The sequence below is a fragment of the Hydra vulgaris genome, chromosome 08 (genome assembly GCF_038396675.1).
Source record: "Hydra vulgaris chromosome 08, alternate assembly HydraT2T_AEP".
In the NCBI taxonomy this organism is placed as follows: domain Eukaryota; kingdom Metazoa; phylum Cnidaria; class Hydrozoa; order Anthoathecata; family Hydridae; genus Hydra; species Hydra vulgaris.
Window position 1 is genome coordinate 28,996,314 of NC_088927.1, and position 16,200 is coordinate 29,012,513.

At 26.5% G+C, this 16,200-nt stretch overlaps 1 long non-coding RNA gene across 3 annotated transcripts; it reads right to left on the bottom strand.

Moving 5' to 3' along the window:
- Positions 1 to 6,726: 6,726 nt before the first annotated feature.
- LOC136083727 (uncharacterized) lies at positions 6,727 to 13,888 on the bottom strand. 3 transcript variants are annotated; one of them, XR_010640025.1, is made up of 5 exons: positions 13,366 to 13,888; positions 12,722 to 12,797; positions 8,224 to 9,113; positions 7,984 to 8,150; positions 6,727 to 6,972 (listed from the first exon to the last, which is right to left on the bottom strand). It is a non-coding gene; the product is annotated as an uncharacterized LOC136083727 (long non-coding RNA). The 3 variants fall into 3 exon arrangements; XR_010640024.1 differs by having other exon boundaries at positions 6,743 to 6,972; positions 7,984 to 8,342; positions 9,030 to 9,113; positions 13,366 to 13,763; XR_010640023.1 differs by having other exon boundaries at positions 6,730 to 6,972; positions 7,984 to 9,113; positions 13,366 to 13,883.
- Between the last annotated feature and the right edge of the window lie 2,312 nt (positions 13,889 to 16,200).

The following is a 16,200-nucleotide window of genomic DNA, read 5'->3' on the forward strand; positions in this document are numbered from 1 at the left end:
AATAGTATAATAAAATATTATGTAATTTAAGTGTGAATAAATTTTTATAATTATAAATATAATAATAAAGTATTTGTGTCAAAGTTATCCCAAATGGAGATATATTGATAAAGAATTAACTCCTTTTTTTATACCAAATTTATTGATAAGTTTAACTTTTAATCTAATTAATCTTTTCAATTTTAAATATTGTGACCAATACAGTTTCTACATCCGAAATGATTGGCATATATGTTTATGACTACGTTAATTATATATCCTTTTAGTTTTATAGCTAGAAACTTTATTTAAAAGTACATTTAGAAACTATATTTATAAAAGTTATGAATTTAGACGATACTTTTATTTACTTAAAAGATTTTTAAAGTTTATTATTAATTTGTAAATTAGTTTTGTATAAATTAAGAAAATGAAGTAGTTTATTGGTACATTTCGTCCTTCCTCAAGTTTTAACATTTTGTAGTTTTAATACTGCTCCTTTTTAATATTACTTTTCCTCTGTGTTCAATTATTTGATGAATATTTGTTGGTATACATTTAATTGTGATTAGCAGAGCTTCATACTCTTTAGTTTTCTTGAATTTAGAAATGCCTTTTTTTTAGGTATACTGCTCTTCATTTACACAACCATGTATTAAGGCATTAGGAAATAATTAAAACACATTATTCACAGAATTCACTGATCACAGAAATACAACACACCATTCACATAATTTTAATTAGGATATCGAACTGATAAATGAAATTAAAAAAATTTTTATGTCTTCAAATCATGCTTTTGTTTCTTTTTGTTTTGTTTTTGTTTTTTTGAAATACATATATATATATATATATTTTTTAGTTATTATTTAATATACTTCCATAATATAGTTTGCATAGGTTACATTTTTATCTTTATAACTTGTTAGTGGTTAAAATGTTTACTTGCAGAACTTGTGTGTCTTTACTTAGAAATTTTTTTTACGAATTTTTATATCCGGGTAATATTTTGTTCAAATTTTCAGTTATTTTTAGTTCTTGAACATCCAAATATTCAGTTTTTTAAGAAATTAATAATATTTTCTTCTTTCACCGATATGTTCTTTTTCAGTTTTAATAAAATATCACTTTATTATTTATTTTTCCTTCTTTTTTTTCAAATCGTCTCAAGTTCTTGACAATCAATAAAGACGTAGATACTAAGTAATTGCTGTTTTGACCAATGTGTTCCGGTGTGATAATTTTTTTTATTTTATTTTTGTTTGTATGTAAACATATATAAATACACATACTTACTCACTTACATATATAACAAAAAATATATTTTTCGCGAGCAAGCGTCAGCTTGCTCGAGAAAAATATATTTTTTGTTAAATTATAAAACAATACATACAACAAATAAAATAACTTTTTTTAACAATTTTATTGATTTTAAACATATTTTTAGTTAGAAAACGGAAAACGTCTAACTTCAGATTTTGCAATATTTAATCTTAAAGTATCAATATCTACAGATTCAGCAATTTTGTTTTTAACGGAAATTATTGATAAACCATTTAAACGTTCCTGGCCCATTTTTAATCGTAAATAGTTTTTTATTAATTTTAATTTGAAAAATCTACGTTCCCCTGTACTTACTGTTACCGGTAGTGTTAATAATATTTGTAGGGAAAAACAAACATTAGGAAACAGTTCTTCAAGCTGACTATCATAGATCCATTTAAGCACAGATTCCGGTGATTTTTTCTCATCTAATTTCCGTAATAACAAATTAAGTTCCAGAAACAAATCCTCTGAATACACAATTTTTGATTCACCATAAGTCAATACTTTTTCTGGTAATCTTCATTTATTATTATGTCTTCTTCTCCTATTTTATCAATCGTTGATATCATACAAAAACTCCAACGGTTCTATTGTACTTGAAAAACTTTCAAATCGTTCATTTATCGATTCTTTAGCTATTTTAAAGAGAAGATCAAAAAACTGCTTTTTAAAATTTTGGTTTGATTGTATATCACCATCTTCTTCAAAAGGTTCATTTTCAAAAAATCTTTTTCTTTTTCTTGCTCTTTCACGAAATAGAACTGAATTCGTCAGTCAAATTTGCATCATTAGCTAGAATTTTGGCTTTTGAAATATATATTTTGTAAGAATCTTTAGTGTGTTTAGTAACAAAAAAATTGATAGTTTTTTTTTAAATGTATTTACTGCAGTCTTCACGCCTGCAGTTTGAGATTGTAATAGTTTGCTAGTACAATTAATTTTAATTAATACATCGTGCCAATCCATAACGCCACTCATGAATTCAAAACTGCCTAATTTGATGCAAATGACTCAGCAGTTAATCTAGTAACAGAATCTTTTTCAATGTTAACAACATCTTTCAATGCACAATAAATTCCTTTTAATCCCAATTTTAGAGCACGAATTGCATTCACAAGACTTTCCCATCTGGTAGTACTTAATGACTTTACTGTCAATTTGCAACATTTTGATTCAAAAAATTGCCAACGCTTTGTAGTCGCAGAGAAAAAATTATAAATAGCTTGAATTTTTGAAAAAAATTTCATAATTTTTAAACACCTTACCTTTGATATTGGATCCATTATCATATATATAAAAATAACCAAAACAAAAAATGAGTAAAAATAATTATATAAATAATAGACAAACAAGGAGATTTGTATAATAAAAACATTCAAGAAAATGTTTTTTAAATCTGGAAAATAAGGTGCAGATATGTCATTCACAACTGATATAAGAAATTTAAGCCGGGGACCTATATTAGTAAAGCTAGCATCAATGTCGGCCATCTTGTCCAGAAATAAACATAAAATGTAAACTTCCGTCTGATTGGTTAGCAGAAAACATTGAAAAAAAAACTGATTGGGATTGGACAAGGGGCACAACTCAGTTTTTACTAAAATAGACTTAGTAGCTTTTTCATTTTTAGTTATAGATCTAGAAAGGCCTATATATTTTGTTTCTAAGCAGAATTTTAATTTTGCACCTTTTTAATGCTGCGTCTGTGTGTTTTGCACACTTCGCACACGCTACGAGCTGGCTATTTATACATACCAAAGTGTATGTGTAGATACATACACTTTAATATGTATAAATTTTCCTCTTTTTTTTTTTTTAATATAAAGTTTTACATTTACAAATATTGGAATTTTTATAATTTTAATAAATTATAGTAGAGAATATAATCACCACATCAATAAGATTAAAAACAAAAATAACAAAAAGAAAGCTTAAATAAAAACTTGGTATCTGATGGAAGATCTAATGATCTTGTTGCCAGAACCATAGAACGTTACAATAAAATATAACTTAAGCTATTAATAAATATAAAGAAATAAAAATGACAAAATACAAAAACAAAAGAGCGTGTTTATATTAATTTCTTATTTTTAAAAGTTTTTCAAAATATTGTCATTAAAAAGAATGAATTCTTTTAAGTTCTTTTTAAAGACTGGGTAGGTAATTGATAAATCAAAATTAGGTAAAATGATTTTGCTCCAGAGATTTGGTGTACAATAAGCTATACAAACTGATTGAATTTTGTTCTACCAAAGGGTTCATAGAGTGAGTTATCATTTAGTAGTGTATACTTTGTTTTTAAGGTAATAAAATATTTTAAAATGTGTAATGATAATGATAAAATGATTGATTTTCCATTGAAACATAAAACATAGTGTTTTATATACATTCACTTCATAAATATTAAGTACTTTTATACTTTTAAAATAAAAACCTTTATGCGAAAGTTGATTTTCAAATCAAACTAAGCTTATTGCGTGTTTCTGACGATGATAAAGAGTACGCAACTAACTTTTGCTTGTACTCCCCTAAGCAATATTTGTATAGTTAATATAACTATGTATTAATGAGTAATAGAGTTGGATTAAAATGGTTTTGTTTAAACACTTTCTTGACTCAAAGAGGACTCCTATATTTTTAGAAACTTTAGTGCAAATGTATTCAATATGCGGTTTCCATGTAACATTCTCATCAAGATAAATGCCAAGAAAACTAGTATAAGTTTCCTTTTTTATTTTAAGTTCATCAATAAGAATTTTTGGCATGGTTGTTGGTGAAAAAACATTTTTTAGATATAGGGTAAAACAGAATGTATTTTGTTTTATCAAAGTTTAAAGTTAATTTGTTGCATTTAAACCACTCAGATACGCATTTAAGTTTTTTATTCATATCAGATAACAGCTCCATATTATTACTGTTTAATAAGAACAAATTCGTATCATCAGCAAACATAATACTCGGTAGATTAGCTGCTTTACTTAAATCATTAATATAAATTAATAACATAAGATGGACCTCGAATAGAGCCTTGTGGAGCACCACAGGTTATTTCAATTTAGTCACTTTAAAGGCCATCATTAGAGGTAACAAATTGCTTTCTTTTTGATAAGTAAATATGAAACCATTTTAGCATATTATTATTAATTCCATAGTATTAGAGCTTTTTAAGCAATATTTTATGGTCAACGGTATTGAAAGCCTTCGAAAGAGCTATAAAGACTCCTGAGTATATTGTTTTTTTTCAAAAGATTCTGTGATTTCCCTAACAAATTCAATAGTTGCGTGCTCAGATGAAATATTTTTTTTAAAGCCAAATTGTTTGGTATATAGTATATTATTTTGGTCAAAATATTTAAATCTTCTATTATATATCATTCTTTCTAATAATTTTGAAAAAGTTGAAAGAACAGAAATTGGGTGATAGTTGTTAATATTTGTTTTATCGCCTTGTTTGTAAATTGGTATAACTTTATCAAATTTTAATTGATCCGGAAAACTCCTTGTTTTATAGATGCATTAAATACTTTATAAAGAATATCTTTCAGACTTTCATAACAATTTACAACTATGTTACCACTTACTTCATCAGCACCAATAGCTTTATTTCTTTTTAGAGATTTAAAGGCTCTATCAAGCTCGTCGTTGTTATAATGAGATTTATTTATATGACACAAGTAGTCATCAAACGAACTCTCGGTCATAGGAGTTTTTTTAGAGAGATTGGTTCCAATTTTAGTAAAAAATTTGTTAAACATGTTTGCAATTTTGCACGGTTCACATATATACATCTTCAAATTTTATAGTTTGTGGCAAAGAACTTAAGTGATTTTTTGATTTTCCTGTTATTTCTTTTATTCTATGCCAGGTGCGCGTTGAGTTGTTTTTAAACTTATTGATCAGATTATCAGATTAGAATAATAATTTTTTGAAGATTTTAACGAACTTTTTCAAATAAAGTTCGCGTCATATTCTAAGTAGAAGGCTTCGAAGAATTTATTATAAATAGTACTTGCATCTTCATTAAAGTTGATATGCTCCCAATGAAGTAATGATAGTTGATGTTTAAAATCATTTATTTTTTTGTCGATGGAAATACGTTTAAGTTCTATATTGTTTAATTTTATTAGATAATGTTGTGTTGAGGGTTAGGAAAATAGGGAAGTGGTCCGATAAATCAGTTTTTATGATACCAATTTGGATGGAGTTATTAAAGATGTCTGTAGTAAAATGTTGTCAATGAGGGTAGCAGAATTCTTAGTTACTCTAGTTGGATGATTGATTAGGGGAACTGCGCCTGCTAAAAAAATTTCATCATAGAAACTTCTCACTTCTTTGACGTCGTTATGAAGAAAACAGCCCATAATTAAATCCCCAATAATGAATTTATTTTTTCCTTTTTTGTTACCAGTGTGAACTATATTATGTTGCAAATAAGAGCTAAAATTTTCGCTACACAAGATACCTAATACACATGGTGCACAACCTAATTTACAAATGTAATAGAGTTTAAATTAGAAATTTTTTTTTTTAACACAGAAATATAAACAAAAATTCGATGTCTTGTGAAAATATCAGCTCAATATTCTGATAATAAATTCTGAGCAGTCGTGGCTCAGTGGTAGCGCACTTGCCTCAGAAACAAAGGTTCCAAGGTTCAAACTCTGGGCAAGTTTTGCGACATCGGTAAAGAAAGATGCGTTAACTTCCAATTAAATGCACATCAGTGGTGCTCTGTAATAATATATCATTTTGTATTACAGCGCATAGTGCGTTGTAATACAAAAGTAGTGTGTGTACCATGTACCATGTGTATCATGTGGTACCTTGTGTATCAAGTGTAACGAGAGTGTGGGTTATCTTTTGTATCAAGGTACCCCATCCACGGGGTACCAACATACACACTAAGCACGGTATACATTTCAAAAAAACAAAAACAAAAAGAAACAAAAGCATGATTTAAATATTTTTTTACTTAAATATTTTTCACTTAAATATTTTTTTAATTTCATGTATACCAACAAATATTCATTGAACACAGAGGAGAAGTAATATTAATAAGGAGCAGTATTAAAACTACAAAATGTTAAAACTTGAGGAAGGACGAAATGTACCAATAAACTACTTCATTTTCTTAATTTATACAAAACTAATTTACAAATTAATAATAAACTTTAAAAATCTTTTAGTAAATAAAAGTATCGTCTAAATTCATAACTTTTATAAATATAGTTTCTAAATGTACTTTTAAATAAAGTTTCTAGCTATAAAACTAAAAGGATATATAATTAACGTAGTCATAAACATATATGCCAATCATTTTTGATGTAGAAACTGTATTGGTCACAATATTTAAAATTGAAAAGATTAATTAGATTAAAAGTTAAACTTATCAATAAATTTGGTATAAAAAAAGGAGTTAATTCTTTATCAATATATCTCCATTTGGGATAACTTTGACACAAATATTTTATTATTACATTTATAATTATAAAAATTTATTCACACATAAATTACATAACATTTTATTATACTATTCAACATAATATGACAATGATAAGACAAAGATATATAATGAGTGTTCTCGTGATACCTCACTTCGAATATATTCGTGGCTATCCTTTAAGTTTGTGTTTTTCCAGTGTATAACAAATCTTCTTGATTTCTTTTCTAAAAACAATTTAAAAACTAAAAATAAGAGTTATATATATTTATGTTAAATTTATAATGTAAAATATGTATAAAAAATCCTTAAAACGAAAACTTTTGACCCGACATCTCAAAAACATGAACCCGAATTTGAAAATCGAATCCATGTAGAAATATTAATAAGAATGACTACAAAAATAAATATCAGCAAAAAGAATTAAATTAACATTTTTAGTATGACATTGTTCTAAACGGAATACATTTGATATACAGTATGTTAGATACAAAAAATATTAAAAAACTTTTATAAATCAGACATACCATTTTCTACCAAATAAAACGTTTTTAAAATAAAACTATATTTTCCAGGAACAATAACAACATTTTGTTTGTTTTCAACCTTGTCTTGATGATTATGATGTAGTATTGTGTAATCTTTAAAAAGATTTGAAAGTATTCATTTTATATTATTTTATTCAAATAATAACTTGCAAAAGTAAAAATTGTAATAGATAAAATAGTATAAAATAATGTTAATCTTTATTATAATTATAATATAACTTCCCATGAATCCCACACAGTACCCTCACGGAACCCATGGAGAACATGCTTTTTTTTTATGGAGAACATGCGTTTTTTCATGGAGAATACATTGAGATACTGAAAACAAAAATCAACAAGCGTTTTTTGTTTTCAGTATCTCAATGTACTCTTAACTTTACTGCGATTGCGTATTAAACTTAAAAGTGATTTAACATAGGCGTGTGAGAAATATCAAACATACAAATACCATAATTGTTTGCTCAATTTTGCTTGTCTATGGCAGGTGAGATGAATTTTGAAACTACATTACAACCTTTTAATTATGAATTTCTATAAATTAATAAAGTGTAAATTAAAGTACATCATAAACTGTAACTATTTTTTTTTTAATTTTTTATATTTTTTACTTTTTTAATGTGTATCTATGTGTATCTAAAAAAAGGAAATTCAATTACGCAATGGATTAAACTACAATGAAATAACTCTTACCTGTCATATTCTTTGTAGTACGAATATACCAAATATTGCTCAGCAGAAAGTTGCGAAGGGTATTTGTTCCCCGATGTAAACATATGGAGTATATTTCCAGATGTTATTTCGGTACGGTGAAACAATGTCTGGAAATATACTCAATTTTGTTTCGTTCTCCATTTTGTCTTTAAAAGAACAAAAAATATTTAACAACATAACTAATACTTTCTTGAGATTTAGTTTTTAAATATTGAATACTTAAAATTGAATTTTCCTAAAGTAAACATATCCAATTGTGGATTATTTTACTACTCTTTCTTGAGATTCGGTGATTCGTTTTCTTTACATATCATCATTTAGTCTTATCATTTTTTAATCTAAGAGGAAAAAAAAATTCAAACAGCACAGCTAATACTATACATATCTTAACTAAAAAGCTAAATTCAGTTTCCTGAACTCTGAACTAGATTTTAACAAACGTTTGAACGAATTATTTAACGAATAGTGGAGCGATAAGAAAATAGTACATTTATTGAACAAAATTTTATGAGGACAGAATACTTGATAAACTTTGTAATCAAAGCTTAACGAATATTCAGTAATTGACATCGTTTAACCTCAATTTGCGAAATAAAACGAAAATTGCCAGTGCTTAGCTACAACATGACTTAACAACGTCGTAAGAGCGTCGTAAAAACGTCACAACAAATTTCTAGCATTTTAACTTTTTTATATATTAAGGATAGTAGGCATGAAAAACTGTTATTTAAGCTAGAAAAAAACAAAAAAATATATATACAAATGCATCTCTGCTTTGTACATTTTTGTTTTATTGAAAAAGAAAAATCTTTTCTGAAGAGTTTTTTATGCTTTTAGTCTCTCAAAAACAAAAAAAAGAAGATATTTCAACAAGTTACTTAAAACTTGCTTTTTAGCTCCATTAACGCTAATAAAATTGTTAATAAAATAAAGTAATTAAGAAAATAGAAAACAGTATTTAGCTGTATTATTTACAATTCACTTTATAAACTATATTATAAAACCAGGTACAGGAAGCTCAATACCTTTTATCAGATATTAAATATAGTAGAGGATTGGTCCAACGTCCGACTGTTTGGTGGGGCTTCGCCCACATTACTATTTTGAAACTAAAAAAAAATTATATTAAAGGTAGACATCTGAAAGGTCAACAACAAAAAAAAGTAAGCACATTTTTTACGAAAATTTAATCATTTTTTGAACAGAATATTTATTTTTGAATAATATAAAAAGATGTTTACTTTTTTGAAGTTCTTCCTCATAAGATCATACTTTCCTTTAAAAGATCGGAAAATATTTTTAAAACTCATTTTAAAACACTTTTTTGAATTTCGAGTGACAAACTAATAAGTTTTAACTACACATTATTATCGAATTTGACGTCATTTATCAATGTCTAATGTTAAATAGAAGTCCATTTTGAGGTACATTTTAAATATATTTTTTCTTATTTTGTAATGTTAAATATATTAAATAATGTTAAATATATTTGAAATTGTTTGTAATTTTGTAATATCAATTAAGTTATTAGAGAAAATTATTTTTTAGTTTTTTAAAGTTATTTTTATCTATGTTTTTTTTTAATAACTCTTTCTTAGTTCATTTTTTTTCAGAAATTTAGAAGGTTTAGATATTTTTACGTCAGTATATTTCTTCTCAATTTTTTTTCAGTGGATTTGTACATTAAAAAACAAATTTCAAACTAATTAGATCTGCATTTTATGAAGACTAAGTTTTTGAGGCAAAATAATAATAGAAAATTTATAAAGTACAGCAATTTAAACAAAAAAAATGATTATCCTCACCAAGGCATTGAATGTATTTTTGTTTTTGTGTTTCAACAATATAAAATTTATCGCAATATAAAATTTCGATAAAAGATAAAACTTTTGTTTGACAGCAACATAATAGAAAAGTAACATTCTGCTCTCATTTGATGCGGTAGTGGGGTAGTGGTAGAGCGCTCGCTTCATAATCAAGAGGTTCCGAGTTTGATTTCCACCACACCCCGGACAAATCGCGCTCAACTTGATTCTCTGCGCAGCTTCCTTGTTCGTCAAGGTTCGTGTTTCGGAATTAAAGAGTTGAGAGAGAGTTTTAACCACAAGTAGCTTCCTCATTTGTAGTGGCCTTCTTGGCGTTTCGGGAGGCGAATAACAAAAAAAAAAAATTCCGCTCACATACATAAAAAACATAAATTTTTAATTAAAAATTTAGACAAATAAGAAATGTTAAAATAGGAGTTTAGCACATTAACAATTAAATTAGCACATTGAAAGATTTCATAAAAAACTGTGTTTAAGATGGTTCCTATGTAATCAAAAAAGGTTACTTTTTATTCTTAAACATTAATTTTCTCAAAAGAAGATACAGAATGTGTAAAAAATTATATATTTTTGAACTCCAAAAATACATGATGACATAGAAGCCTATAATAGTCATAATAACCCCTAAAAATAGAGTTTACAAACAACACAATTACTCATGTGTTAAAGCTCATTTTACTTTCAAACTTAGTATACTTGTGAGTGCTACCTGTATCTCGTGCGTGAGATTTTTTAATTGAAAGATCTTGTTTCTACTAAAAGTTATGCTTCAAAACAACTGTATTTTCAAAAAACTGGCTACGTCGAGAACCTATTTGTTTGTTTACATGTCCAATACATTCAATTTTAACAGATGTAATACCAAACTGCGCTTCGTAGGATTTGGAGTTTACAAGTTTTTTGTAAGACCTGCATCTCCGTCGCCAAAATACTCATTATTAACTAGTTTATTTCAACTTACATATTGCTGAAATATATCAATAGCACTTGAGGATTGCATTGCTTTTGATAATTTTTAATGGTTAATTTTACAATTATGTGCAACTTTCCAATTTGCGTATTCTGTTGTCCCTTTTTTTCCACCCCATATTATACACTCTCATATTATACCCTGTCAATGTTTTGATAAAACAATAACATCCAAACACTTTTCTTTGCTTACTGCTTTCCCTACACCGTTCAACGAGGAGTTTCCTCTTTTTTGTCAAGTTCCATCAATTGATACACGACAAGAATGTATACCTGGGACAATTTCTTCCATTTTTGCTTTATTTGCAGCGTTTTACATACTTTCTATTGCAGAATTTTTGTATGCAGAAAATAACTTATTATTAATATTTTCTAAAGGCAGTATTAGATATTGATTTGCCATTGTAAATCTTTATTATTTACTAGAATCAAACTAAAATGTTAAATAATTTTAACAAACACATTAGAAAACAGAAAAAAGTAAAAAAAATATTTAAGAAAAAGCCTGCCTGATGTTTGCATTTTGCAACAGAATAACTTATAATTATTAAACATTTAACAACTTGGACGTACAAGACAACATTAAAATAGCAAAAGAGATGTACTACTTTAAGTTTTAAAGTACATTTAGGATGTATATGCTAAATGTACTTTCATAAAATTTAAAACTTTTATAAAACTTTCATAAAATTTCATTTTCATTTAAGGAACCTAAATAAAGCGTAAGAATATACTCCACAATAGGATATGTTTACTTTGGGAAAATATAATTTTGATTATTCAATATTTAAAAGCTTAATATCTTAAAAAAATATTAGTTATGTACATAACTAATATTTATTACATAAATATACATAAAAAATATTAGTTATGTACATAACTAATATTTATTTAAGATATTAGGCTTTTAAATATTGAATAATCAAAATTAAATTTACCCAAAGTAAACATATCCTATTGTGGAATATATTCCTACACTTTATTTAGGTTCCTTGAATGAAAATGAAATTTTAAATAGCATAGCTAATACTATACCTAACTTGACTAAAAAGCTAAATCCAGATTCTTGAATCTTGAACTGAATTTTAACAAACAATGGTACGAATTTTTTAACGAATAGTGGAGCAAATAGAAAACAGTACTTTTATTAAACAAAATTTTATGAGTACAAAATCGTAATCAAAGCATAATGAATATTCAGTATATGGCTTCGATTTAACTCAGTTTGCGAATTTAAACGAACTTTGCGAGAACTTAGCTACAATCTAACTTAACAATGTCGTGAGAGCGTCGTAACAACGTCACAACAAATTTCTAGCATTTTAACTTTTTTATATATTGAGGATACTTTGCATGTAAAACTGTTATTTAAGCTAGAAAACAAAAAAAAAATTTATACAAATGCATCTTTGCTTTGTACATTTGTTTTATTGAAAAAGAAAAAATTTATTCTGGAGAGTTTTTATGCCTTGAATTTCTCAAAACAAAAAAAGAAGATATTTGAACAAGTTACTTAAAACTTACTTTATTTGCTTTATCAATGTTAATAAAACTGTTAATAAACAAACTAAAAGTAAAAGAACAAAAATGAATTAAATGATGATGAAACTGAATAAGATGATATTCAAGAATATGAGGACAAACAAGAAGATATTTCGATTTATTTAACGGTATTACACATTTAATACAGGGAGCAAAATGCGTTTCGTCTTATGAAAAAATAACGCTTGAGTGTAAATTATAAAAGAAAAAAATATGACAATAGAAGAATTATTTAAATCTGGCTTTTAGATTAGATATGGTCAATGTAAATTAAGTAATATTAAAAATGCTTAAAAAAAACTACAATATACAGTATTTAGCTTAATTACATTTCACTTTATGAATTATATTATAAAAACAGGTACAGAAAGATCAAATACCTTTTATCAGATATTAAATAGAGTAGTCGATTGGTCCAACATTCGACTGGTTGGTGGGGCTTTGCATACAGTCCTCCTTTAAATGTGAACAAAATATGTATTATATATAGATGCAAAAGGTCACTATTATTGACATTTTGTTTCTATATATAATACATAGACATAGTATTAAAATAGAAATGCAAAAGGTCAACAAAAAACAAAGTAAGCACATTTTTTATGAAAGTTTAAACATTTATTTTACGTAATATTTATTTTTGAATAATATAAATAATAATAATAGAAAAGGTTTATTTTATATTTTAGATTGTATATGATTTATAAAAAACATGCGCAATAAAAGTTAAAACAGAGTTTCAACAAAAATTGAAGGGCTTATTGTGAAACAATGACAAGCCACTCTTTTTTCAAAAATGAGTTCTTATCATTTTTATAATCATAAATAGTATACGCAATAGCCAAAAAGATATTATGGTATAATTCTTAAAATTGAAGCTATAATTATAAAATCATCTTACTGAAAGCACAGATTTTATAGATTTAAATAAAACTTAAAAGTCATTTTTCTCAAATATTTGTTTTTGTGGCTTGGCATTGTTTCACAATAAGCCCTTCAATTATAAAACTATTTCTAAAATGTGTACTTGGCCAAAGATTCTGGACAAAACACGAAATAATAAAAGGTATTGTTTATGTAATCGCAATTGAACTGCCTAATAACTTGCTCATAAGCAACGTCGACAGCATTTCTTTAAAACTTCTTGTGATCTCTTCAAAACTTCTTATATAACTTTTCATATTATATTTTACCAACATTGCTTTACATTATTTATTTGTTGAAATTCTTTTTTTCCGAAGATGTTAATTTTTCTGAATTTATTCTTTATTAAGTCGTACTTTCCTTTAAAAGATCGAAAAATATTTTTAAAACTCATTTTAAAAATCCTTAAACGTTAATAAACACTGTATAGTGCAAACGTTAGTAAACACTGTATAGTGCAAACCACAACAAACTAACTTAGCGACGTCAGATAATAAAGCATATAATAAAGAACATACTTTAAATAAATGTTTACAAAAAATGGTTATAACAAAAAAAAAAACTTCAAAACATTGTCAAAAAAATAAAAAATAATAAGCAAAATAATCAACAAAACAACAACAATAACATCAATAAACTAGAACCAAATTATATTTCTCTACCATGGGTACCAAAATTAAGTAATCAATTAAAACAGATATTTAAAAGTGTACTCCAGTTTTTAAATCACCAAAAAACCTTCAACAATTAATAACTCAAAAAAACAAGCCTCGACTTCCCAACAACTCTTATCCTGGAGTCTACAAACTGGAGTGTTCGTGTGGAAAGCTCTATGTAGGTGAAACAAAACTCAAGGTTTCAACTCGCATTTGCCAACATCAAAAACATACTTTTGAGGAAAAATGGAAAAATTCGGCCGTAGCGGGGCATTCCAGAAATTGCCATGGTGCCTTTGGCTGGAATAATAACAACACTGTTAAAGTAGAGGAAGACTATTTTAAGAGAAAAGTGAGAGAGTCCTTGGAAATACAGTTTCACCAGTGTTCTCCGGGTGAAGGCGGTTTGAATGAAGACCACGGTGATTACGTCACATCGTCGTTTTGGAAACCTTATTTTTCTTTTTTAAGACGCAAGAACACATTGCATTGAAGTTTTATTATTTGTTTGTTTTTTTAACGGTTTTTTATATTACTTGAATAACGAGGGTATATATAACCCCTAGAAATATTGTAAATTATTATAAGAAAGAGGATAAGTTTACATACTATACCATTTGTTTCATTTTAATTAATAATAAAGAACATATATTTTATATACTGCTTTTAGAGACTGTTTATGTCTACAGGTGTGAGGGTGTAGTGCATAAGTATGTACCGTTTGGTCGTCTCGTTTGGTCTCGTTATGTTTTCGTTCACTTTCAAATCGGGTGAATAGAAAGCACACTCACTCCTTGCACTTATGGGCTAGCACTCAGAGCCAGACGTAAGATCTACAGAATGGATTTCAGTTGATTGAATGCACACATTAGTCACCGTAGGCCACAAGCCATTACTCTTAGCCAAAAGAGCTTCTGCCCCAAGGTGGTGACAAATGATAAAACAATGGTCTATGATAAAACAAGTCAATATAGATCCGCTGGTTTATTAATGGTTAAAATTATCGCACCATAAAAAAACAATAAATAATAAAATAAAATAAGTAGATAACAAACATTAAGTAAAATGATAAAAAATGATAGTTCGGGCAATATAAAAAGAAAAAATAGGCTAATAAATGTACTACTATTTATGGTTTAAACTCTAGCTAATAAATTAAAAACTGATAATCACCTGTGTGATATAAAAGTAAAATCTGGCATTTAGATTAGATATGGTCCATGTAACTTAAGTAATATTAAAAATGCTTAAAAAAACTACAATATAAAATATTTAGCTTAATTACTTTTTACTTTATGAATTATATTATAAAAATAGGTACAAAAAGTTCAAATACCTTTTATCAGATATTAAATAAAGTAATGGATTGGTCCAACATCCGACTGGTTGGTGGGGCTTTGCCCAGCGTCTTTCTTTAAATTAAAAAAAATTATATTAAAGATAGACAAGTAAAAGATCAACAAACAAAAAAGTAAGCACATTTTTTATGAAAGTTTAAACATTGATTTTACGTAATATTTATTTTTGAAAAATATAAATAGAAAAGGTGTATTAAATATTTTATATTGTATATAAATTATAAAAAATTTACGCAGTAAAAGTTAAAACATAGTTTCAACTAAAATTATAAAACTATCTTTAAAATTTGTACCTGGCCGAACCTGGACAAACCACGAAAGAATCAAAATTATTGTTTACGTAATCGCAATTGAATTGTCTAATACTGACAACGTTGCTTATGAGCAACGTTGACAGTATCAGGCCATTTAAAAGTGTACTGGAATTGAAGTACGAGAGGTTAATTTATTAACCTCTCGCACTTTAATATCAGTAAACTTTTGCTAGGAATAAAAAAATTTTATTCTTAATACCACATCTTATGGTGGAGTAATAAGAACTGTTTGTGATCTTTTCAAAACTTCATATATCATATTTTACCAACATTGGTATACATTGTTTATTTGTTAAAAATTCTTTTTTTTCCTAAGATGCTAACTTCTTTGAATTTATTCTTTATAAAGTCGTACTTTTCTTTAAAAATATCAAAAAATATTTTCAAAACTCGTTTTAAAAATCTTTAATCCTAAAAATCCTAATCGCGATTTTTGAATTTCGAGTGACAAACAAATACACAATGTATTTGTTTGTCACCTTTAAATTATAATCGAATTTGACGTTATTTATCAACGTCTAATTTTTTAGTGAAAAATAAATAATGATTTTAAATAAGAATCAAATTTGAGAACAGTTTTTTCGTAATATCAAATCATTTATTATAGAAA